Source organism: Suncus etruscus, chromosome 11 (genome assembly GCF_024139225.1).
Source record: "Suncus etruscus isolate mSunEtr1 chromosome 11, mSunEtr1.pri.cur, whole genome shotgun sequence".
In the NCBI taxonomy this organism is placed as follows: domain Eukaryota; kingdom Metazoa; phylum Chordata; class Mammalia; order Eulipotyphla; family Soricidae; genus Suncus; species Suncus etruscus.
Window position 1 is genome coordinate 67,287,370 of NC_064858.1, and position 24,154 is coordinate 67,311,523.

The window sequence follows — 24,154 nt, forward strand, 5'->3', positions numbered from 1 at the left end:
TGCCATGTATAAAATGGCCCTTTAAAGACGATTTAGATCTTTAGAGACTATAAATTGTTTCAACTCAAATTTTTACATTAAATTTTCCCACCAGTGTTGATTAGGCACCTGTTATTTATTACATATTTAAACACTAAAATTATATGGAGAAATAGGTTGAGTTACTCTCTTTGGAATGTCAAATGAAAAAAAAACAGGCAGATAAATATGTTTTTAAAGTGTGGAGAGATACAGAGGAGTGAAACAGTATCATAACTTCTCAATGGAAGACCTCATGACAAATACTTAAGTATATGGAGGAAAGTTACTCACAGAATACTAGAGAAATAATAAAGCAGACACCTGAACATCTGGAAGGACTAGAGAAACTTATACTACATGAGATCATTTTTGAAAGAATTAGAGAAATTTGGAGGAGTAAAAGGAAGTAAAGAGGGCTAGAGGGAGTTGAAAAGTAATAACCCCGGGCGAGATGAGGATTAGGAGGACCAGTCCATGGCATAAAGCTTGCCACAAAATGCAGAGCTTCAGTTAGAGTAGAGAAGGGTCTACTATGAAAGGTAACACCCCTTCATTAATAGTAGTGCAAGCCAAAATATCAAAACAGAAAGAGACAGAGAAGTAAAATGCGTACCCCAGAGGTAGGTGAGGAAATGTGGGTGGGAGGGAAGAGGGCGTCAGAGTGAAGGAAACTGTTGACATTGGTGGATGGAAATTCACACTGGTCAATGTTATTCATTGTATGTTTGTAATTTAATCATGATCAACATTATCTGTGGAAAACCAAGAATTTTGTAGTATAAACAGTTTTGTAACCATGGTGTTTAAGTAAAAAAATATACACAAAAAAAACTTTGCAAAAATTATAAACAAAAATAAAGTTTAAATATTCTAAAGAAAAAAAATCGTTACCGGCACAGTCACCACCATTGTTGTGCTTTGGGAAGGCAGTGAGGAGAGGGTACCTGCAACTTCTTGCAGGTAAAGGGAGAGGTAGGCCCGGACCAGACCAGCGATGTTACTGCCATTGTTGCGCTTGGGGAAGACAGCGCGAGGAGGGGCCCTGCCTCTTCTTGCAGGTAAAGGGAGAGAGGAGAATTGAGGGCAGTGCCAAATCTCAGTGACCGCAGCCATCATACTCATATAGGGCCACACTCCAGGCAGAGACCCAGACCCACAGAAATATGGGAAAACCAAGAAAGAAGCTAGCATCCGGGGATATAGAAAGAGATCCTAGCAAGTTTCCAAGTGCACCAAAATGCGTGAGCCTAATAGATGAGGCCCTAAAAGTGGCAATGAATGCCATAGAAATAGAAATCAAGGAATCACTAGCCAGAGAGTTTCAGAAAACCATAGATGAAAAATTCAACCAACTCAAAAAAGAACTCCTAGAGAAGATGAAATAATCCATACAAATAGAATTAAGGGAAATAAAAAACGTCTGAACAAGCCATAATATCAGAATTACTCAATTGGAATATCACATAGAAGAACTTGAAGAAAAACTACAAACCAAAAACAACAAAGAAACGAATAAGAAAATAAGAGATAAAGCATTAGAAGAAAATGTTAGGTATTTAACAAAGACAAAAAGAATAATCTATGGATTGTAGGAATACAGAAGGGGCGAATAAGGAAAGGGGAAGAACAAGTAGTGAGGAAAATAATAGCTGAAAAATTTCCCATCCTATGGAAAGAGACACTGGTACAAATCCAAGAGGCGAGAAGAGTACATAATAAAATAGACCCTAATAAACCAACATCAAGATATATAGTAATCCAAAAGGTAAAAAAAGAGAGAGAGAAAGATGAATTCCTTAAAGCAATAAGGGAGAAAAAAGACCTCAGGTACAAATGAAGGAACATAAGAATCAAACCATTTCTCCCATTTGAAACAATTCAAGCAAGAAGACAGTGGAATGACATATTTAAACTACTAAATGAAAGAAACTTTCAACCTAGAGTCCACTACCCAGAAAAGCTCTTATTCATAAGGGAGGAAAGAATTTAAAAATTCTCAGAAAAATACGTGCATTATTTGCACTAACCAAACCAATTCTAAATGATCTACTCAGAGATGAATTACACAATCCAAACAACCAATTGTAACAACAACTGCCCTACATAATACAAGTGCACAACACCCCCTCTGTAAATAATCTCATTGAATGCCAATGGTCTAAGCCCCCCCCCCATTAAAAGACACATAGTAGAGGTTTGGATCAGAAACAAAAACCGGATATATGTTGCCTGCAAGAAATACACCTAAAAGAGCAGGATAGACACAGGCTTAGTATAAAAGGATGAAAATCAATTATTCAATCCAATGGAAAACAAAAAAGCTGGAAGAGTCATTCTTATATGAGACCAAATTGCATTCAACCTCAAGAAAGTGCTCAGAGACAAAGAGGGTCACTACTTATTGATCTGGGGAACAATAGATCAAGAAGTACTAACTCTGGTCAACATTTATGCACTAAATGCAGAGCCAGTAAAATATGTAAGGCATTTGCTTGCAAATCTGGAGAAACATATGGAAGGAAATGGGATAGGAGTAGGAAACTTCAGTACACCATTATCACCAGTAGATAGATCCACCAGGCAGAAAACTAGCAAAGACATAAGAGCCGCAAATAAGAAACTAGAAGAACTAGTATTAATGGATTTATATAGGTCCCTCCATTCCCAGAAAGCAGAATACACATTCTTCTCAAGTGTACATGGAAACTTCTCTAAAATAGAGCATGCCTTAGGACAGTGTTTTTCAACTTTTTTGTGCAAAGGCACACTTTTTTTCATAAAAGAAAAAAATCATGAGGCAGTCTACCATTAAAAAATGTTAAGGAGCCAGAGCAGTAGTATAGGGCATAAGGCGTATACCTTGCATGCACTAGCTCTGATGGACCCAGGTTCGATCCCCTGGCATCCCATATGGTTTAAGCCAGGGGCAATTTCTGGGCACATAGCCAGGATTAACCTCTGAGTGTCATCAGGTGTGGCCCACAAAAATTGTCAAAAATGTAATGCTTGCCGATATTAATTATATAAAGTAATTCTCTTAATAGGACTCAAATAAACACAAAGAAATGATTTATAATTATGAAATAATAAAGTATTTTATAATTGTTCTCTGTTTACTTACTCAGTGTAAAACCTGGGCCTGTTTGGTTGAACACAAAGTTGATACTCTGGCAGGAATTGAAGAAAGACACACACATAGCTCTTCATCAATAGCTCTCAGTCTGTCTCTGTTTTTAGTTTTTATAGTCTGTAACATGTCCTTCAGCTCACAAATAGACCAATCATGCTGAAGCCGCATGTTACAGATGAAATTGGAATTTTTCCCACAGCACACCAGACAATATCACATGGCACAGTGGTTGAAAAACGCTGCCTTAGGATATAAATCTAACTTTCACAAAGTCACAAATATAAAGATTATTAGAAGAACCATATCAGGTCACTATGCAACAGAAATCAAGATTGACTGTAAAAAAAAAGCTATGGAGAAAATCAAACACCTGGAGATTAAACAACATGCTGCTCAACAACAACTGGATCAAAGAGGAACTCAAGGAAGAAATAAAAAAAGTTCTTAAGATGAGTGATAATGAACAGACAAATTGTCAAAATTTGTGGGACACAGCAAAAGCAATAATTAAATGAAAACTCATAGCATTATAGGCTTACATCAGGAAAGAGGAAAATGACAAAATTAACAGTTTAAAGGGGCACCTTAAGGATCTGGAAAAAGCAGCAGCAAAGAAAACAAACACAGCCAGAAGACAAAAATAATAAAAGCCAGAGCAGAAATAAATAACATAGAAACTAAGAAAACAACACAAAAAATTAATGAGACCAGGAGTTGGTTTTTTGAAAGAATAAACAAGATAGACAAACTGCTGGCAAGACTCACCAAAAAATAATAAATAAAAGAGGGAAGACACAAAAATAAATAGAATCACAAATGAAAGGGGATAGATGACAACAGAACTCCAAAAAAATCCAAGAAATCATAAGAACTTATTATGAACAACTATACTCAATTAGGTTAGAGAACCCAGAAGAAACCGACAGATTTTTGGAAAAATATCATCTTCTGAGACTGGATAAGGAGTATGTAGAAAACCTAAACAGGCCAATCACATCTAAGGAAATTGAAACAGTAATTAAGAAACTCACCAAGAACAAAATTCTAGGTTCAGATGGTTTTACAGGTGAATTCTAGCAAACATTCCAAGAAGAATTACTATCACTGATCCACAGGCTCTTCCAAACATTGAAAAGAAGAATTTTTTCTAACTCCTTTTATGAGACTAGTATCACACTTATTCCCAAAGATGGCAAAGACACCACCAGGAAGGAAAACTAGAGACTGGGGATGTGTACCATAAATCTCACTAATGAACGTGGATGCAAAAATCCTCAGCAAAATCTTAGCAAAATAAATCCAACAATACATTAAAGAGATTATACACCATGACCAAGTAGCTTTCATCCCAGGGATGCAAGGATGGTTCAAAATATGAAAATTAGTCAACATCATACACCACATCAACAAGAAAGACAAAAAATCACACGATTATATCAATCAATCAATGCAGAGAAGGCATTCGAACAATACAACACCTATTCTTGAAGAAAACACATAGCAAAATAGGGCTGGAAGGAACCTTCCTCAAGAGAGTTACAGCTATCTATAAAATGCCCACAGCCAACATTATCTTTAATGGCAAAAAACTGAAAGCATTTTCACTAAGGTCAGGAACTAGGCAAGGGTGTCCACACTCACCATAGTTTTAGAAGACCTAGCAATAGCAATCAGACAATAGAAGGGAATCAAAGGAATCCAAATAGGGAAATAGGAAGTGAAACTATCTCTTTTTACAGAAGATATGATGATATACATCGTAAACCCTAAAGAGTCCATAGAAAAACTCCTATAAACAATCAACCAATAGAGCAAAGTGGCTGGCTACAAATTTAATACACAAAAGATAGTAGTGATCCTAACAATGTGAATGAATGAGGAAAGTAGAAAGCCTGTCTTGAGTAGAGGTCTGGGTTGGGTGGGGGGAGGAAGATCTGGGACATTGGTGGTGGGAATGTTGCATTGATGAAGGGGGTGTTTTTTACATGACTGAAATCCTACAACTACAATCATATTTGTAATCAATGTGCTTAATAAATATAATTTAAAAAAAGATAGTAGTGTCTCTCTATAAAAATAACAAAGTAGAGGAGGAGATTAATGAGTCAATTCCATTTAAAATCATATCTAAAAATATCAAATACCTAGGAATCAAACTTACAAGAGAAGTGAAGGACCGATACCATGAAAACTTTAAAAAAAAAACTTCAGAAATAAATTGAAGAAGACCCAAGAAAATGGAAGAACATCCCATGCTCATTGGTAGATAGAATCAACATCATCAAAATGACCATCTTACCTAAACTTCTGTATAGATTCAATGCAATCCCTATCCAAATTCAGACATCATTTTCAAGGGCTTAGAACAATAAATTATAAACTTCATATGGAACCACAAATGATGCAGGTTAGCGAAATTTATAATGAAAAACAAGAAGTGGGTGACATCTCTTTACCTAAGCTGAAGCTTTACTATAAAGCCATAGTGATCAAAACAGCATGGTACTGAAACAAAGAGTTTCAGACCAGTGGGCTAGAATAGAATATCCATAGATATACCCCCAAATATATAGTCAACTAATATTTGACAAAAAAGCCAAGAACTTGAAATAGCAGAAAGAAAGTCTCTTCAACAAATAGTGTTGGAACAACTAGATAAGCACCTGTAAGAAATTAAAGATTGATCCATACCTCACACCTCACACGAAAGTCAACTCAAAATGGATTAAAAACCTTGAAATCAGACCCGAATCTATGTTTTTGAGAAAAAATAGGCAGAACACTCCAATAACTATATATCAAAAAAGTCTTTTATGATAGAATGCTAGTGACAAGAAATTTAGCATCAAACCTAAATAAATGGGACTATATCAAATTAAAAAGTTTCTGCATGGTGAAAGAAACCCTGGTTAAAACTAGAAGACAGTTAATGGAATGGAAAAGTTTCTGCACCCAACACATCAGATAAGGGTTGATATCTAGGTTGACATCTCAGAAAAGTGAGCTCCAAAAAATCTAATAAAGCCATAGAAAAATGGGGAGAAGAAATAAATAGACACTTTTCTGAGGAAGACCAAAAAATGTCCAATAGACATGAAAACATACAAACCATCACTCATCATTAGGGATGATCAAATCAAGACAACAATGAGGTACCACCTTACACCAGTGAGAATGGCACACATCAAAAATAATGCGACCAATCTCTGTTGGCGGGGATGTGATAAGAAAGGAACTTTCATCCACTGCTGGTGGGAATGCTGCCTGGTACAACCCCTATGGAAAACAGTATGGAGGGTGCTCAGTAAACTCAGAATTGAGCTTCCATATGACCCAGCAATTGCACTCCTGGGTATCTATCCCCAAGACAGAAATTCATTTATCCCACTATTTATAGCAGCACTTAGCACAATAGCCAAAATTTGAAAACAACCTCAATGTACAATAGATGAGTGGATTATGCAGATATGGTATTATACACAATGGGGGTATCAAGATAATGTTGGTTTCAGAAGGTATTTGGAAGTGTTTCCTATTTTTTAATTTCATGAAAGATCCTGGCCATGACTGGTAGTAGTTTCTCTTGAAAGGTTTGAAAGAATTCATTAATGAATCCGTCTGGGCCTCAGCTTTTGTTTTTTGGGCAGACATTTGATAATCGTTTTAATTTCCTCAACAGTGATGGAAGTATTTAGATATTCCATATCCTCCTTATTCAACTATGGAAAGTTATTAGTCCAAGAATTTATTCATTTCTTCCAGGTCCTCTTATTTAGTGGCACAGAGTTTCTCAAAGTACTCTCTAATTACCCTTTGATTCTCTGCAATATCTGTAATGATCTCCCCCTTTTCATTTTTAATAAGAGTTATATATTTCTCTCTTTCTTTGTGAATTTTGCCAATGTCTATCTATCTTGTTTATTTTTTCAAAGAACCAACTTCTGCTTTCATTGATCTTTTGGATGGTTTATTGGATTTCCACCTCATTGATTTCTGATCTAAGCTTTGTTATTTTCTTCTGTCTCCCTATTTTTGTTTCCTTTTGTTGATCATTTTCTAATTTTATGAGCTGCGTCATTTAGCTATTCAATTATGCCCTTTTTCCTTCCTGGTGTCTTCTTGCAAAGCTATAAATTTTTCTCTCAGTACTGCTTTTGCTGTGTCCTATAGGTTCTGATAGTTTGTGTCTTCATTGTCATTTGTTTTTAGGAAAGTTTTGATTTCCTCTTTGATTTCATCTCAGACCCACTGGTTGTTCAGAAGTACGCTATTTAATTTTCAGGTGTTAAAGTTTTACTTTTGTGTCTCGTTGTAATTCACATATAATTTCAGAGCCTTGTGGTTAGTGAAGGTAGCCTGCAAAATTTTTATCCTCTTGATTTTATGGAGGCATGTTTTATGTGCCAGCATGTGGTCTATCCTGGAGAATGATCCATGTACATTGGAGAATAATGTGTATCCAGGTTGCTGAGGATGCAGTGTTTTATATGTCTCTACTAGGCTCTTTCTTCCATTTCTCTTTTCAGGTCTAGTATATTTTTGTTGGGGTTTAATCTGGGTGACCTATCAAGTATTAACAGGGCCATTTTGAGGTCTTCCACAATTATTGTGTTATTATTGATGTCCTCTTTCATATTTGTCTATAATTGTATTAGATATTCTGCTGGTCTCTCTTTGGGAGAGTACATATTTAACAGTGTGATTTCTTCCTGTTGCAAATACCACTTGTTTAGTACAAAGTGTACATATTTGTTCCTTACAAGTTTTCTGAGTCTAAAGTTTGTGTCATCTGATATTAATATGGGCACCCCTGCTTTTTTGAAGGGTGTGGTTTGCTTGGTTGATTTTCCTCCAGCCTTTGGTCTTGAGCCTATGTTTGTTCCGACTATTTAGGTGTATTTCATGTAGGCAGCAGATGGTTGGATTCATCTTTTTGATTCATTTAACCACTCTTGTCCCTTAATTGGTGCATTTAGTCCATTGACATTGAGGGAGATGATTGTCATGGAATTTAATTTCATATTTGTATATAAGTTTGATATGTCTATTGATCTGTCTTGTCTTAAAGTTGGCCTTTCAATTTTTCGTTTAGGGATGCTTTTGCATGTGTAAAGTTTCTGATCTGTTGCTTATCCGTGAAGCTATGTATCCTTCCTTAAAAACTGACCATGAGTCAGTCTGGGTGCAGTATTCTAGGTGATGCCTCCATTTCATTCAGTCTTGTCACAATGTCCCACCAGTGTCTTCTGGCCTTGAGATTTTCTTGTGACATGTCTTCAGTAAATTTTAAGAATGCTTTTTTGAATGTAATTTTCCTTTTTTATCTTGCTGTTTTCTACCTGTGGGATTCTTCATTGTAACTAGGATGTGCCTTGGGGTGTTTTACTTTGGGTCTCTTTTAGCTGGTACTCTTCAGGCATGCAGGATTTGATTGCATGCAGTCTTTAACTCTGGAAGTTTCTCTGTGATGATGTCTATGACTGTTGATTCTTCCTGTGGATTCCCTTTTGGCCCATGGGACTCCAATGATTCTTATGTTGTTTCTGTTGAGTTTATCAAAGACTTCTATTTTCATCTGTTCACATTCTTTGAGTACTTTTTCCATTGTCTGATCATTTATTCTTTTCTAATCTCTTCTACTGTATGAAGTTTATCTGCATTTCATCTTCCAGTTCACTGATTCTGACCTCGCTGCTGTTACCCTGTTGGAGAGGCTTTCCGTTGAGGTTTTCAGTTCAGCTATCGTGTTTTTCAGATCTGTTATTTCAGTTTCGAGTTTTCTGATTTCTTTCTTTGTGCTCTGTTCAATTAGAACTATGTTTTATTTGATTTCCTTGAGGATCCTTCATATTTCTAATCTAAACTCCTTCTCTGAGAGATTAATCAGATGGTTGGCATTTTTCAGGTTATCAGAGCTGCCATCTTCATATAATATTTCTGATGTTGGCTTGCATTTTTTCCATTGTCATGCTTGCTGTGTGGTATTTTCTACGTTTTATGGTGGAGTTCATTTACTAGAGATGCATGCACTCAACCTTCTCAGGTGTTTTTTAGGACCTGCAGTGCTCACAACCCTCAGTAGTGGTGTTGGCGATGGAAATATGGACAGGTGTTCACGGCACCTCAGTCTCTCTGCTTTCTTCAGAAATTCTGTGTGGGGATTAGTCTCAGACATGTGCCGCTCAGGCATCCACATTAAAGATGATGGCGACCCAGACTCAGCATATTTAGGTGTGTCCAGGGCACCTCAGTCTCCACTTTCTTCAGGGATTTGGTGTGGAAATTGGTTCAAACCCACGCTGCTCAGGCACCCACAGTAAAGTTGATGGCAACCTGGACTCACCCTGTTTAGCGTGTTCCAGGCACCTCAGTCTCTGCTTTCTTCAGGAATTCTGTGCGGGAGTTGGTCTCAAACCCTCACTGCTCAAGCACCCACAGTAAAGATGATGGCAATCTGGACTCACCCTTTCCAGCATGTCCCAGGCACATCAGTTTCTGCTTTCTTCAAGGATTCTGTGTGGGGCTTGGTTTCAAACCCGCGTCACTGAGGCACCCACAATAAAGATGATAGTGACCCGGACTCAGCCTATTTCTTCTCTTTTATTTCTTATCTTCTGTTTTCTCTTTATTTCTATCCTAATATGTATCTTAGCTAATTATTTTCTTTTTTAAATTCAAGTATTAAGAGCTTGTACCCATTTTATGAGGGTCAGGCCTCTAACAACTTAAGAATAGATCTCTAATGTCTTTTTATATGTGGACATGTATTTGTATAAAGTAGACTCATCTCTAATTGCCAAACCTAAATTGTAAACAATCTATGCTTATAGTGTATATAGTCCCTCTTATATTTTATCCTCCTTCCCCTTCAGACATCCTTCTGTCCTCTCATTCCCTAATACTGATCAATTATCTTTCCTTATTTAACCTTTTTTTTATTTAACCTCAGTTATTAACCCATTAGGTACTGAGACAGACCTCCTGCCCCAATAAACCACTACCCAGCTCCCAAAGTGAAAGGACACCCTTTCAGTCCCTAATATCAAGCTATGGCAAGAAACTCCAACCAACACTCCTCCTGACTCATGTTATGTGGCCCCTTTTTTCACCCCTCCCAGATGTGAGCTGTTGCATGATCCTGGACTCAGTTTCAGAAGGATTCCCAGCTCAAGGCGACTACCTGTTCCCTTAATGCTTTAAATCACTTCTCAAACTCAACAAGATGGGATGAAAATGTGTCCTGGAGTTCACACACACACACACACACACACACACACAAATATCTCAAAAGATTTAATGGGATGTCTACATTTCCTCTGTATTTTTAATGCCTGTATAAAATACCACTTAGTGAGTTTATTCCCAAATGTAAAGGTAACCTTCTCCATCACTTATTTTTAATTACTTTTTTTCAAATTTACTTTTATTTATTTTATATATATTTAATTAACCTGTTTTGGTTCTTCTTGGTAGAAAAACATAGAAGAAAAAGCCTTGCCTGTGATAAAAGCTCAGGTTAAAACCAGGGCACAGAGATGTGTAGCCTGTCATTCTTACTCCCAAATGCACCAGCAATCTAATATGGCACCTTTCCCTTTTGCATCGGCACTGTATAAATGGGGGAAAATTTTATGCACAGAAGCAAGCTCTTATCTACTAGGGACAAGAACCCATACATTTTATAATACAGGGGTGTCTCCCACCCTGAACATGTGTCATGTGGACCCAACTTAGACTCCATGTGATTGGACAATGACCATCCAACCCAAAACCTCAGATCTCAGAAGTAGAACTAACACAGTTCCCTAGTTCCCTGAAACAGCACCAAATTCCTCCCTGGGAAATTCCTAATACCACTCTGGCACCAACTTGCACCAGTTTTAATATGACATCCTGACAACAAAGACAACAATTTGATCTAAGAGAGGGTTGCCCTATCTCACTACCTAACAGTATGTTAAAATTAGAAGGAATGCCATACTTTGCTCTGTGAAAAAAAAAACAAACAAACAAGATTTCTATCTACAGAAGACTGCCTTTGACAAACATGACTGGGCAGTATCTATTGTGGGAAAGACCCTAGCCTAGGCCTCTGCTTAGTATTTGTACAAAAATTAAGATCTCTAATTCCAGACATCTGATTTTGACAACTGCGACTGAGCAGAATTTCTGGAACCATAATGAGAGACTTTATCCTAGTTTTTGTCTTAGGATCTGAGCTAAAACCAAGACCACTATTTACAGAAGACTGATTACAACAACAGTGATGAAACAGAATGTCTAAAACCAGAAAGAAAGATTATATTTTATCCTTTGTCCCATGACCTACGCAAATGCCAAGATCTCTAGCTACAGAGGCCTGACGTCATCATCCACAACTGAGTGGAAAGTTTCCTGGCACCTTAAAAATACCTTGGGTTGTGAAAACAAGTTTGTAGGAAGCCTGCAGTTTTTCCCATGGTAGTGTGCTTCAAGGGCGGAGAAACCCTGTATCTCTTAGTCCAAAAATTTTTTTTGTCTAATTTCCCGAATACTTACTGTTCCTATGCAAAAAAACAAAACAAAACAAAACATAAAACAAACAACCCCCCACAAAATCTTGCCACACCAGTCCTCCTTCCTTCATTTTGTGTTTTTATTTTTCTTCTTACCAATTATTTTTATCTTTCTTCTCTTTTTTTCTTTCTTTTTATTATTTTAATTTTCTTTCCATCTCTTGGTTTTTATATGATGGTGGTTGTTTTAAGTAGCTTAGTGCTTTCTCTAGGTAGATGCTGTTTTTTAATGTTTCTTTGTTTTTTTTGTCTTTTTTTCTTTTAAATTGATATTTATAACCTCTAGACAGAATCCTTCCATTTTTCCCCCAACAGAACTACATAACTTGAATCATCTTGTTCTGCCTGACGAATTGATGGAGGGAAAAATGGAAGTTACCAGGACCAAACAGTTGTATGAACATTGATTGGAAATACAAAATGATCAGACTCAAATACCAAATCCAAAGTCATTGACAACAGAATTAATACGCAACCTAAAAAAGCTATACACAGAGGGGGACTGTTATACTAGAAGTCCATAGGGCAAGTGAAGGACATATGGGATGCATGCTGCGAAGAGGGGTGGAGGACAACACTGGTGGTAGGAATGTCCCTGATTTATTGTCTCTATGTACCTTAAATATTACTGTGAAAGATTCAGAATTCACTTTGGTCACAATAAAAATTATTTAAAAAATAAAAACCTTGGGTGCTAAAATTCACATTTATAATGTCCATGGGAAAAGGAATGTAAGGAAAGTTTGTTGGAAATGTTTTATGTTGCAGAAAATTTGGGCCTTGTTCTACAAAACATGGGGAAATTATTAAGGAATTTAAATGTAAACATGGCAAATTTAGGTTCTATAAAATTTCCTGACCTGCATATAAAGGAAGTATAATGACCCACCAACTCAAGAAGAGTTGGGGCCCTCATCCTGCGCTCACAGTTACCAAAATTACAGAATCTAACACTGAGAGAGAGGTGTAGAGTGAATAGGTCTAAGAATAGGAATTGGAATACTCCGTAGCTTTAAAATATATCTAAAGTTCAATTATTTTATTCCTGCTGTCTGCTTTAGCACACTGGAGACTTTTTGAACTTTTGCCTCTACTGTGTGAAGCAGCCATAAAGTATCCCACCCACACAGCTCCAAGGGCACAACAGCAGAAACATTTTTTAGGGCATGGTATCAGATGTAGGCTATCTCCACCTACAAAGGATGAAGCCTGAGGAGAGAGACAGTGCACATCATCAAGCTAAAGAACCCCAGCACAACACCTAGAAAGCACCAAACTACAAGCATGACAATGGGGAAACAACGAAGGCGAACGCCATGCATATAGAATAAAGGTGGCAGCTCTGATGACTCAAAAGGTGCCAACCACTTACTTAGCTCCTCAGATAAGAAATTTAGAGAATTATTATGGAGGAATTTATTTTTTTCTTAATAAGTCTCTTCTTGAGAAAAATATATTTCAGTTCTTTGATTTTATGCTAGTATCAAAATTGATTATAGACTACATATTTTTCTTTTTATTAATATTTTATTTAAAATCTCTGTAGGATTCATTATTATGACTAGAATGTGTCTTGGGGTATTTTTCTTTGGGTCTCTTTTAGCTGGTACTCTTCAGGCATGCAGGGTTTGATTGCATGCAGTCTTTAGCTCTGGGAGTTTCTCTGTGATGATGTCTATGACTGTTGATTCTTCCTGTGGATTCCCTTCTGGGCCTCTGGGACTCCAATGATTCTTATGTTGTTTCTGTTGAGTTTATCAAAGACTTCTATTTTCATCTGTTCACATTCTTTGAGTACTTTTTCCATTGTCTGATCATTTGTTTTTTTCCAATCTCTTCTGCTGTATGAAGTTTTTCTGCATTTCATCTTCCAGTTCACTGATTCTGTCCTCGCTGCTGTTATCCTTTTGGAGAGGCTTTCCATTGAGGTTTTCAGTTCAGCTATCATGTTTTTCAGATATGTTATTTCAGTTTGGAATTTTCTGATCTGTCTTTGTGTTCTGTTCAGCTAGAGCTCTCTTTTCTTTGATTTCCATGAGTATCCTCCATATTTATATTCTAAACTTTTCGTCTGAGATTAATCAGATGGTTGGTATTTTTGGGTCATCAGAGCTATCAGCTTCATTCTCTGTGCCTGCAAGTTTTCCCCATTATCACGTTTGCAAGGTGCTTTTTTCCCCTGCATTTTATGGTGCGGTTCATATGTTAGAAGGAGCACATGGCCATAAAGCAAGTAGCCGCGTTCTTCTGGAGTCTCTAGGAGAGCAATTTTGCTGGGTCCTTCTTGGACCACTCAGGAGAGGTTCAGGAGAGAGCTATGGAGGATTTTTATAGAACTCAAAGTAAGCATGAATTGAACTGAATAAATCATAACTAAGAACCAAGAGGTTATGAAGATGGAAATCAGAAAACTTCAAACTGAAATAACAAGTCTGAAAAGCTTGGTAGGTGAAGTGGAAAAAGCTGACTGTAAAACCTCTCCAACAGACTAACAGCATCTGAGGACAGAATCAGTGATCTGGGGATGAGATGTATAACAACTCCATACAACAGAAGGGATTAAAAAGAGCCTTAAAGCAAATGATCAGAAGATGGAAAAGATACAAAAGAAATGTGAACAGATGAAAATAGATGTCTTTGAAAAACTCAACAGAAACAACATAAAAATCACTGGAGTCTCAGAAAAATAGGAAGAAAATCTGCAGAAGAATCAACTGTCAAGGATATTTTTGCTGAGAAATTTCTAGAGCTAAATACTGCATGCAAACAAATTCTGCGTGCCTGAAGAGATACAAAGAAAAGCACTTCTAGACACATTTTAGATATAATAATGAACCCCACAGATAAGGATAAAATACTGAAAGCAGCAAGATCAAAAAGAGAAATTACATTCAAAGAAGCATCCTTAAGATTTAAAGTAGATATGTCACAAGAAACCCTCAAGGCCAGAAGGCAGTGGTGGGATATAGTGACAAAATGCAATGAAATGAATGCTTTGCCTAGAACACTGCAGCCAGACTCACTTCCAGGTTTGAAGGAAGTATGCATATCTTCACAGATAAACAGCAGCTCAGAAAATTTACAGACTCAAAACCAGCCTTCAAAAAAAAAACTGAAACGTCTACTTTGGTAAGATGAACCAAGAGATACACAAAAATTCTACATAAAGATGTAGCTTCATATAAACGATTTAGGAGTGTTTCTATTTATTTAATTTTCTGAAAGAGCCTGAAAAGGATTGAAGATTTGAAATAAGTCATTAGTGAATCCATCTATGTCTGGGCTTTTGTTTTGTGACTAAGGTAAAATCTAAGTGGATTAATGACATCGATATCAGGCCTAAAACCATAAGGTATAAAGAACTAAACTTAAGGATATCACTTAATTATATTGAGACTCAAGGCAATTTTAAGGAGGAAACATCACTGTTCAAACAAGTAGAAGCAGAGATAAACAAATGGAACTATATGAAGCTGAGAAGCTTCTGCATCTCAAAGGAAACAGTGACTGGATACAAGGCCATCCATAGAATGGAAGAAACTATTAATCCAATACCTATCAGATAAGGAGTTAATATCTAAGATATGCAAGGTACTGACAGAACTTAACAAGAAAAAATATCTAACCCATCAAAAATGGGGAGAAAAAATGACCAGACACTTTCTCAAAGAAGAAATACAAATGGCCAAAAGGCAAATGAAAAATGCTCCACATCACTAATTATCAGGGAGATACAAATCAAAACAACAATAAGGTACCATCTAATGCCACAGAGACTGGAACACATCACAAAGAACAAGCATAATCAGTGCTCACGGGGAAGTGGGGAGAAAGAAACTCTTATTTACTGCTGGTGGGAATGTGTCTTTATGGACAATATGGAGATTCCTAAAAATCTTGACATTGAACTTCCATCTGATCCAATTATACCACTCCTAGGGATACACTCTAGAACACAAAAACACAATACAAAAAAGCCTTTTGCACACCTGTATTCATTGCAGTGCAATTTACAGTAGCCAGAGTCTGTAACCATCCCACTTGACTGAAAACAGATGAATGGCTAAAGAATCTGTCGTATAAATTTTCCTATACATTGATGGATGTGGAAACTATTATGCTGAGTGTAATAAGTCAGAGGGAGAGAGATAGACACAGAGTAGTCTTACTCACCTGTGAGATTCAAGAACAGTAAAAGACAATGTAGTAATAATACCCAAAGGCAATAGAAATGAGGGCTGAAAGAATTGGCCCACAATATGAAGTTTACCACAAAGAGTGGTGAGTGCAACTAGGAAAATAACCACTCTATCATGACAATGATAGTGAGTGAAAGAAATAGAATGCCTGTTTTGAAGACAGGCAGGTAGTGGGGGAATAGTCAGATGGGTATCATTATTGCATTGATGGTGAAAAGATTGCACTGATGATGGGGTTTTCTTTCTTTCTTTTTTTATAACTGAAGGCCAACTACAAATATTTTTATAATCATGGGGCTTAAATAAATATATTATTTTTAAAAAAGCTCAATTTTTATTTTGTTTCATTTTTATTATTTGTCCTGCCACCAAACTTTTAATCTCAGAGAAATTCATCCTTCTCAGTTTAACCCTGATAAAACTAGGAAAGAAATAGCTCCTTACTACTTAATTAAAAAATGTCACTGACTCATCAGTACCTGGCAAATCACATTATAATTTACTTTCATAAACTTTCATTCAGTAGACATTTTATTCTGTTACCTGAATGATGATAAATACTACTTTCACAAGTTGATTCTTTACCTTGTACCATTTTGAAGACAAGAGTGATTCTCAGTATATGAGGGGTTTCTACCAGACCTTAGAGTGAGTAAGCACACCCAACCACACAGGGATCTGCCACAGCTAGAGTGTTGTCCCAGAGCTTTGTGGTGCAACTGTAGCATCACAATGCGTGGTCTCAAGTGGTGAACCACAATAAATGGTGGTGAGTCACAATAAATGGTGGTGAGTCACAATAAATGACTCAAATTCAATAGTTCTGATGAAATGGCTAAAATCCTTGAACAAAGTTTTTGCCAATGATAATAAATAAAATAAAAATAAATAATAGTAAATAAAATACGATTCACTCTAATATAGGTAGATATCACTTGAAGGTTTTTTTATGTTCATTGGGTTAAGTCATTAAGATGAAAACGAAGTATCATAAAAGAAAATGTCATTGAATTTAAAATATCTGGGTTTCAAAGAAAACTTTGAGAGTTTTTTTGTGCTGCATCAATCTGATGCTCAAAAATACAGTGGATACAACTGAGCTGAAAGTTTCCTGGCACCATAAAAAGACCTTGGGGTGTGAAAATGAGCATGTATGAAGCCTGTAGTTGTTCCCATGATGTTATGCTTCAAGGGCGGAGAAACCGTGTATCTCTAGGCCAAGAAAATGCCCTTTCTAATTTTCCCAAAACTTACTGTGCCTGTGCAAAAACAAAAACAAACACAAAATCAACAACAAAACCCACAAAATCTTGCCACACTAGCCCTCCTTCTTCTTCTTCTTCTTTTTTTTTTTTTTTGTTCTCATGGTTATTATTTGGTTGCTGTTTTACTTGTTGCTATTGTGCTTTCTTGTAGTTGCTGGGTTTTTTTCTGTTTGTTTTCATTTCATTTTGTTCTTTTTTTGTTTGGTTTGGTATGTTTTCTTCTTTTCTTTTGTTTTGTTTTGGGGTCACATCAGCAGCGCCCAGGGGTTACTCCTGACTCTACACTCAAAAGTCCCCCTCACATGCTCAGGGAACCATATGGGATGCTAGGATTTGAACCACCGTCCTTCTGCATGCAAGGCAAACGTCCTAGTGCTGTGCTATCTTTCCTGCCCCTCCTTTCATCTTTTGAATTGATATTTCTAAGATGGTCTCCTCCCAGTATTTTTTTTCACATAACTTGAATCATCTTGTCCTGCCTCATAAATTGAGGGAAAAAATGGATGGCACCAGGAACACACAGTCGTATGAACATTGAGTAAATATAAAAAATGATCAGACTTAAACACCAAACCCAAGGTCAACAACAACAGAATCGATACTCAATCTACAACAAGTTATACACAGAGAAGACCAGTTACACTAGCAGTCCAGGGGGTAAAGAAGGAAGATATGGGGTGCATGCTGGGAACAAGGGTGGAGGGAGGACAATACTGGTGGTGAAAATGTCCCTGATTCATTGTCACTATGTACCTTAAATATTACTGTGAAAGATTTGTAATACACTTTGTTCACAATAAAAATTAAAAAAGTACAGTGGAGAAGCCAAGCTACATAACTAGAGAGGGTATTTATTATAAGATCAGTTAATAAAAGAGCTCAGACACATCAGTAGAAGGGAAAGAGCTGTGGATGCTAAACCCCTAATAAATTAACTCTCCTGTTGCTATTAACAATAATTCTGTCATTGTGCCTATTGTTGCTCTTATTTGCACCTGGTACCAGTGTCTTTGAGAGCAATGATATACCACATATAGCACCAAGAGTCACTGCATCATAGAATAATAATCTTTACATGCTGATTGCTCTTTTTTAAAGAAAGAAAATGGTGGGGTACTGATTTAAACAAATTATACACTATATTAAAATTTATTAACCAAATAATGTGCATAGACTTAAAATAGTTTTGAGTTCTTATGTTTCTTTTTTTCTCTTTTTTTAGTGAATCATTTATCTTTTTTTCCTTTTTCTTTTTTATTTAAACACCTTGATTACATACATGATTGTGTTTGGGTTTCAGTCATGTAAAAAACACCACCCATCACCACTGCAACATTCCCATCACCCAATGTCCCAAGTCTCCCTCCTCCCCACCCGACCCCCGCCTGTACTCTAAACAGGCTCTCCATTTCCCTCATACATTCTCATTTTTAGCATAGTTCAAAATGTAGTTATTTCTCTTACTAAACTCATCCCTCTTTGTGGTGAGCTTCTTGAGGTGAGCTGGAACTTCCAGCTCTTTTCTCTTTTGTGTCTGAAAATTATTATTGCAAGAATGTCTTTCATTTTTCTTAAAACCCATAGATGAGTGAGACAATTCTGCATTTTTCTCTCTCTCTCTGACTTATTTCACTCAGCATAATAGATTCTGTGTACATCCATGTATAGGAAAATTTCATGACTTCATCTCTCCTGACAGCTGCATAATATTCCATTGTGTATATGTACCACAGTTTCTTTAGCCATTCGTCTGTTGAAGGGCATCTTGGTTGTTTCCAGAATCTTGCTATGGTAAATAGTGATGCAATGAATATAGGTGTAAGGAAGGGGTTTTTGTATTGTATTTTTGTGTTCCTAGGGTATATTCCTAGGAGTGGTATAGCTGGGTCCTATGGGAGCTCGATTTCCAGTTTTTGGAGGAATCTCCATATCGCTTTCCATAAAGGTTGAACTAGACGGCATTCCCACCAGCAGTGGATAGAGTTCCTTTCTCTCCACATCCCCGCCAACACTGCTTGTTCTCATTCTTTGTGATGTGTGCCAATCTCTGGGGTGTGAGGTGGTACCTCATCGTTATTTTGATTTGCATCTCCCTGACGATTAGTGATGTCGAGCATTTTTTCATGTGTCTTTTAGCCATTTGTATTTCTTCTTTGTCAAAGTGTTTGTTAATTTCTTCTCCCCATATTTTGATGGGATTAGATGTTTTTTTTTCTTGTAAAGTTCTGTCAGTGCCTTGTATATTTTGGAGATTAGCCCCTTATCTGATGGGTATTGGGTGAATAGTTTCTCCCACTCAGTGGGTGGCTCTTGTATCCTGGGCACTATTTCCTTTGAGGTGCAGAAGCTTCTCAGCTTAATATATTCCCATCTGTTAATCTCTGCTTCCACTTGCTTGGAGAGTGCAATTTCCTCCTTGAATATGCCTGTAATGTCCTGGAGTGTTTTGCCTATGTGTTGTTCTATATATCTTATGGTTTTGGGTCTGATATCGAGGTCTTTAATCCATTTGGATTTTACCTTCATACATGATGTTAACTGAGGGTCTAAGTTCAATTTTTTGCAAATGGCTCTCCAGTTGTGCCAACACCACTTGTTGAACAGGCTTTCCCTGCTCCATTTAAAATTTCCTGCTCCTTTATCAAAAATTAGGTGATTGTATGTCTGGGGAACATTTTCTGAGTATTCAAGCCTATTCCACTGATCTGAGGGCCTGTCCTTATTCCAATACCATGCTGTTTTGATAACTATTGCTTTGTAGTAAGTACAGTTTAAAGTTGGGGAAAGTAATTCCTCCCATGTTCTTTTTCCCAATGATTGCTTTAGCTATTCTAGGGTGTTTACTGTTCCAAATGAATTTCAAAAGTGCCTGATTCACTTCTTTGAAGAATGTCATGGGTATCTTTAGAGGGGTCGCATTAAATCTGTACAATGCTTTGGGAAGTATTTCCATTTTGATGATATTAATCTTGCCAATCCATGAGCAGGGTATGTGTTTGCATTTCCATGTGTCCTCTCTTATTTCTTGGAGCAGTGTTTTATAGTTTTCTTTGTATAGGTCCTTCACATTTTTAGTCAAGTTGATTCCAAGATATTTGAGTTTGTGTGGCACTATTCTGAATGGGGTTGTTTTCTTAATGTCAATTTCATCCTTATTACTATTGATGTATAGAAAGGCCATTGATTTTTGTGTGTTAATTTTGTAGCCTGCCACCTTGCTATATGAGTCCATTGATTCTGGAAACTTTTTGGTAGAGTCTTTAGTGTTTTCTAAGTAGAGTATCATGTCATCTGCAAACAACGAGAGCTTGACTTCTTCCTTTCCTATCTGGATTCACTTGATATCTTTTCCTTGCCTAATCACTATAGCAAGTACTTCCAGTGCTATGTTGAATAGGATTGGTGAGAGAGGACAGCCTTGTCTTGTGCCAGAATTTAGAGCGAAGGGTTTTAGTTTTTCTCCATTGAGGATAATATTTGCCACTGGCTTGTGGTAGATGGCCTTAACTCTATTGAGAAAGGTTCCTGCAATCCCATCTTGTTGAGAGTTTTGATCAAGAATGGGTGTTGGATCTAAGCAAATGCTTTCTATGCATCTAATGATATGATCATGTGGTTTTTATTTTTCTTGTTATTGATGTTGTGTATTATGTTGATAGATTTATGGATATTAAACCATCCTTGCATTCCTGGGATGAAACCTACTTGATCTTAATGAGGCATTGAATCCTATTTTCCAGGAATTTGTTGAGGATCTTTGCATCTGCATTCATCAGCGATATTGGGCTGTATTTTACTTTTTTTTTTGTAGCATCTTGTCTGGTTTAGGTATCAAGGTGATGTTAGCTTCATAAAAGCTATTTGGAATTTCAATTTCAATTTCATGAAAGAGTCTTGCCAGGATTGGTAGTAGTTCCTTTTGGAAAGTTTGAAAGAATTCATTAGTGAATCCATCTGAGCCTGGGCTTTTGTTTTTGGGCAGACATTTGATTACCGTTTTAATTTCATCAATGGTGATGTTTAGATATGCTACATCCTCTTCCTTCAACCGTGGAAGATTGTAAGCATCCAAGAATTTATCCATTTCTTCCAGGTTCTCATTTTTAGTGGCATAGAGTTTCTCAAAGTAGTTTCTGATTACCCTTTGAATCTCTGTCATATCAGTAGTGATTTCTTCTTTTTCATTCCTAATATGAGTTATCAAGTTTCTCTCTTTCTTTCTTTGCTAGGTTTGCCAGTGGTCTATTAATCTTGTTTATTTTTTCAAAGAACCAACTTCTGCTTTCGTTGATCTTTCGGATTGTTTTTTGGGTTTCCACTTCGTTGATTTCTGCTCTCAGTTTTGTTATTTCCTTCTGTCTTCCTATTTTGCGGTCCTTTTGTTGAGCACTTTCTAGTTCTATTAGCTGTGTCATTAGGCTACTCAGGTAAGCTCCTTCTTCCTTCCTAATGTGTGCTTGCAAAGCTATAAATTTTCCTCTCAGTACTGCTTTTGCTGTGTCCCATAAGTTCTGATAGTTTGTGTCTTTATTGTCATTTGTTTCCAGGAAACTTTTGATTTCCTGCTTGATTTCATCTCGGACCCAATGGTTATTGAGTATGAGGCTGTTTAACATCCAGGTGTTAAAGTTTTTCTTCTGAGTCCCTTTGGAATTCACAAATAATTTCAGAGCCTTGTACTCAGTGAAGGTAGTCTGCAAAATTTATATCCTCTTGATATTATGGAGGTATGTTTTATGTGCCAGCATGTAGTCTATCCTGGAGAATGTCCCATGTACATGGGAGAAGAATGTGTATCCAGGTTTCTGGGGATGGAGTGTCCTATATATATCCACTAGGCCTCTTTCTTCCATTTCTCTCCTCAGGTCTAGTATATTCTTGTTGGGTTTCAGTCTGGTTGACCTATCCATTGTTTACAAAGCCGTGTTGAGTTCCCCCACAATTATTGTGTTGTTATTGATATTATTTTTCAGATTTGTTAACAGTTGTATTAAATATTTTACTGGCCCCTCATTCGGTGAATACATATTTAGGAGAGTGATTTCTTCCTGCTCTACATACCCCTTGATTAATATAAAATGTCCATCTTTGTCCCTTACAACCTTCCTGAGTATAAAGCTTGCATAATCTGATATTAGTATGGCCAATCCAGCTTTTTTATGGATGTTGTTTGCTTGGATAATTTTCCTCCAGCCTTTTATTTTGAGTCTATGTTTGTTCTGACTATTCAGGTGCATTTTCTTGTAGGCAGCAGAAGGTTGGATTGAGTTTTTTGATCCATTTAGCCACTCTGTGTCTCTTGACTGGTGCATTTAGTCCATTGACGTTGAGAGAAAGAATTGTCCTGGGATTTAATGCCATCTTTATTTTGAAATTTGGTGTGTCTTTTGGTTAGTCTTGTCTTAAATTAGGTCTTTCAGTTTTTCTTTTAAGACTGGTTTTAAGTCTGTAACGTTTCTGAGCTCTTGTTTGTCTGTGAAACCATATATTCTTCTGTCAAACAGGAAAGTGAGTTTTGCTGGGTATAGTATTCTAGATGAAGCATTCATTTCATTCAGTCTTGTCATAATATCTCACCACTGCTTTCTGGCATTGAGTGTCTCTGGTGACAGGTCTGCTGTCAATCTCAAGGATGCTTGCTTGAATGTAATTTCCCCTTTTGATCTTGCTGTTTTCAGAATTCTGTCTCTATCTGTGGGATTTCTCATTGTGACTAGGATTTGTCTTGGGGTGGTTTTTCTGGGGGCTCTTTTGGTTGGTAGTCTTCGAACATGCAGGATTTGATCACATATATTCTTTAGCTCTGGAAGTTTCTTTTTAATGATGTTCTTGACCATTGATTCTTCCTGGAAATTTTCTTCCTGGCTCTCTGGGACTCCAATGATTCTTAAGTTGTTTCTGTTGATCTTATCATAGACTTCTATTTTTATCTGTTCCCATTCTTTGACTAATTTTTCCATTGTTTGTTCATTTGCTTTAAGTTTTTTTCCAATCTCTCCTTCTGTATGGAATTGTTATGTATCTCATCTTCCACAGCACCAAGTCTATTCTCAGCTTCTGATACCCTGTCCCAGAGCTTATCCATTTTGTCATTCACTTTGTTTACTGACTTTTTCAGGCCTGTTAGTTGACATGTTATTTCAGTTTGGAGATTTGTGATTTCTGTCTTCATATTTTCTTGGTTCTTATTAGTGTTCTGTTCAACTCGATCCATGGTTTCTTTGAGTTTGTTGAGCATCTTCCATATTGCTAGTCTAAAGTCCTTATCTGAGAGGTTGATTAGTTGGCTGGTCATTATCTGGTCATCAGAATTGTCATCTTCATTCTCTATGTCTGATGCTGACCTGCATTGTTTCCCCATTGTCACACTTGTATTGTGGGTTTTTCTACGTGTTGTGGTGGTATTCATTGGCTATATGATGCAGGCAGCACACTCTTCTGGCTCTGCCCTTTCTGGATGGGTTGACTTGCCTCTAAGGGAAGGGAGTCCTCCGTGGATGATGCCTCACACTGGATCAAATCTTAGGCCCAAGCGTGCAACAGAGAAGACAGTCCGAGAGAAATATTTGCTTCTGTGATCCAGCACAGTTCTTAGTGTGATTTTTTTTCTTCTTGTTGCAATGGTGTTCTTTTCTTAGAAAGAGTGCACGGCCGCGTAGCGAAGTGAAGCCAAAGTGCTTGCTGGAGCCTCTTTTTGGCCCACTCCCGAGAGTTTCACGCAAGAGGACAGTAGACAGACATACAGAGGTAGCACTCACAGTTTTTCACAGTTGGGCCCCACTGGGCAGGCATAGTTTCGTGGATTTTCCCAGCCTGATGTCACAAACAGGGGATTGGGCTTCTGAAAAGTCTAGCCAGTTTTTATGTTCTGGAGTTTCACCCTGAAAATGGCCTCTGGGAGAGGGAGTTTTCTGGAGCCTCTTTTCGGCCCACTCCCAAGTGGTTCACGCAAGAGGACATTAGACAGACATACAGAGGTAGCAC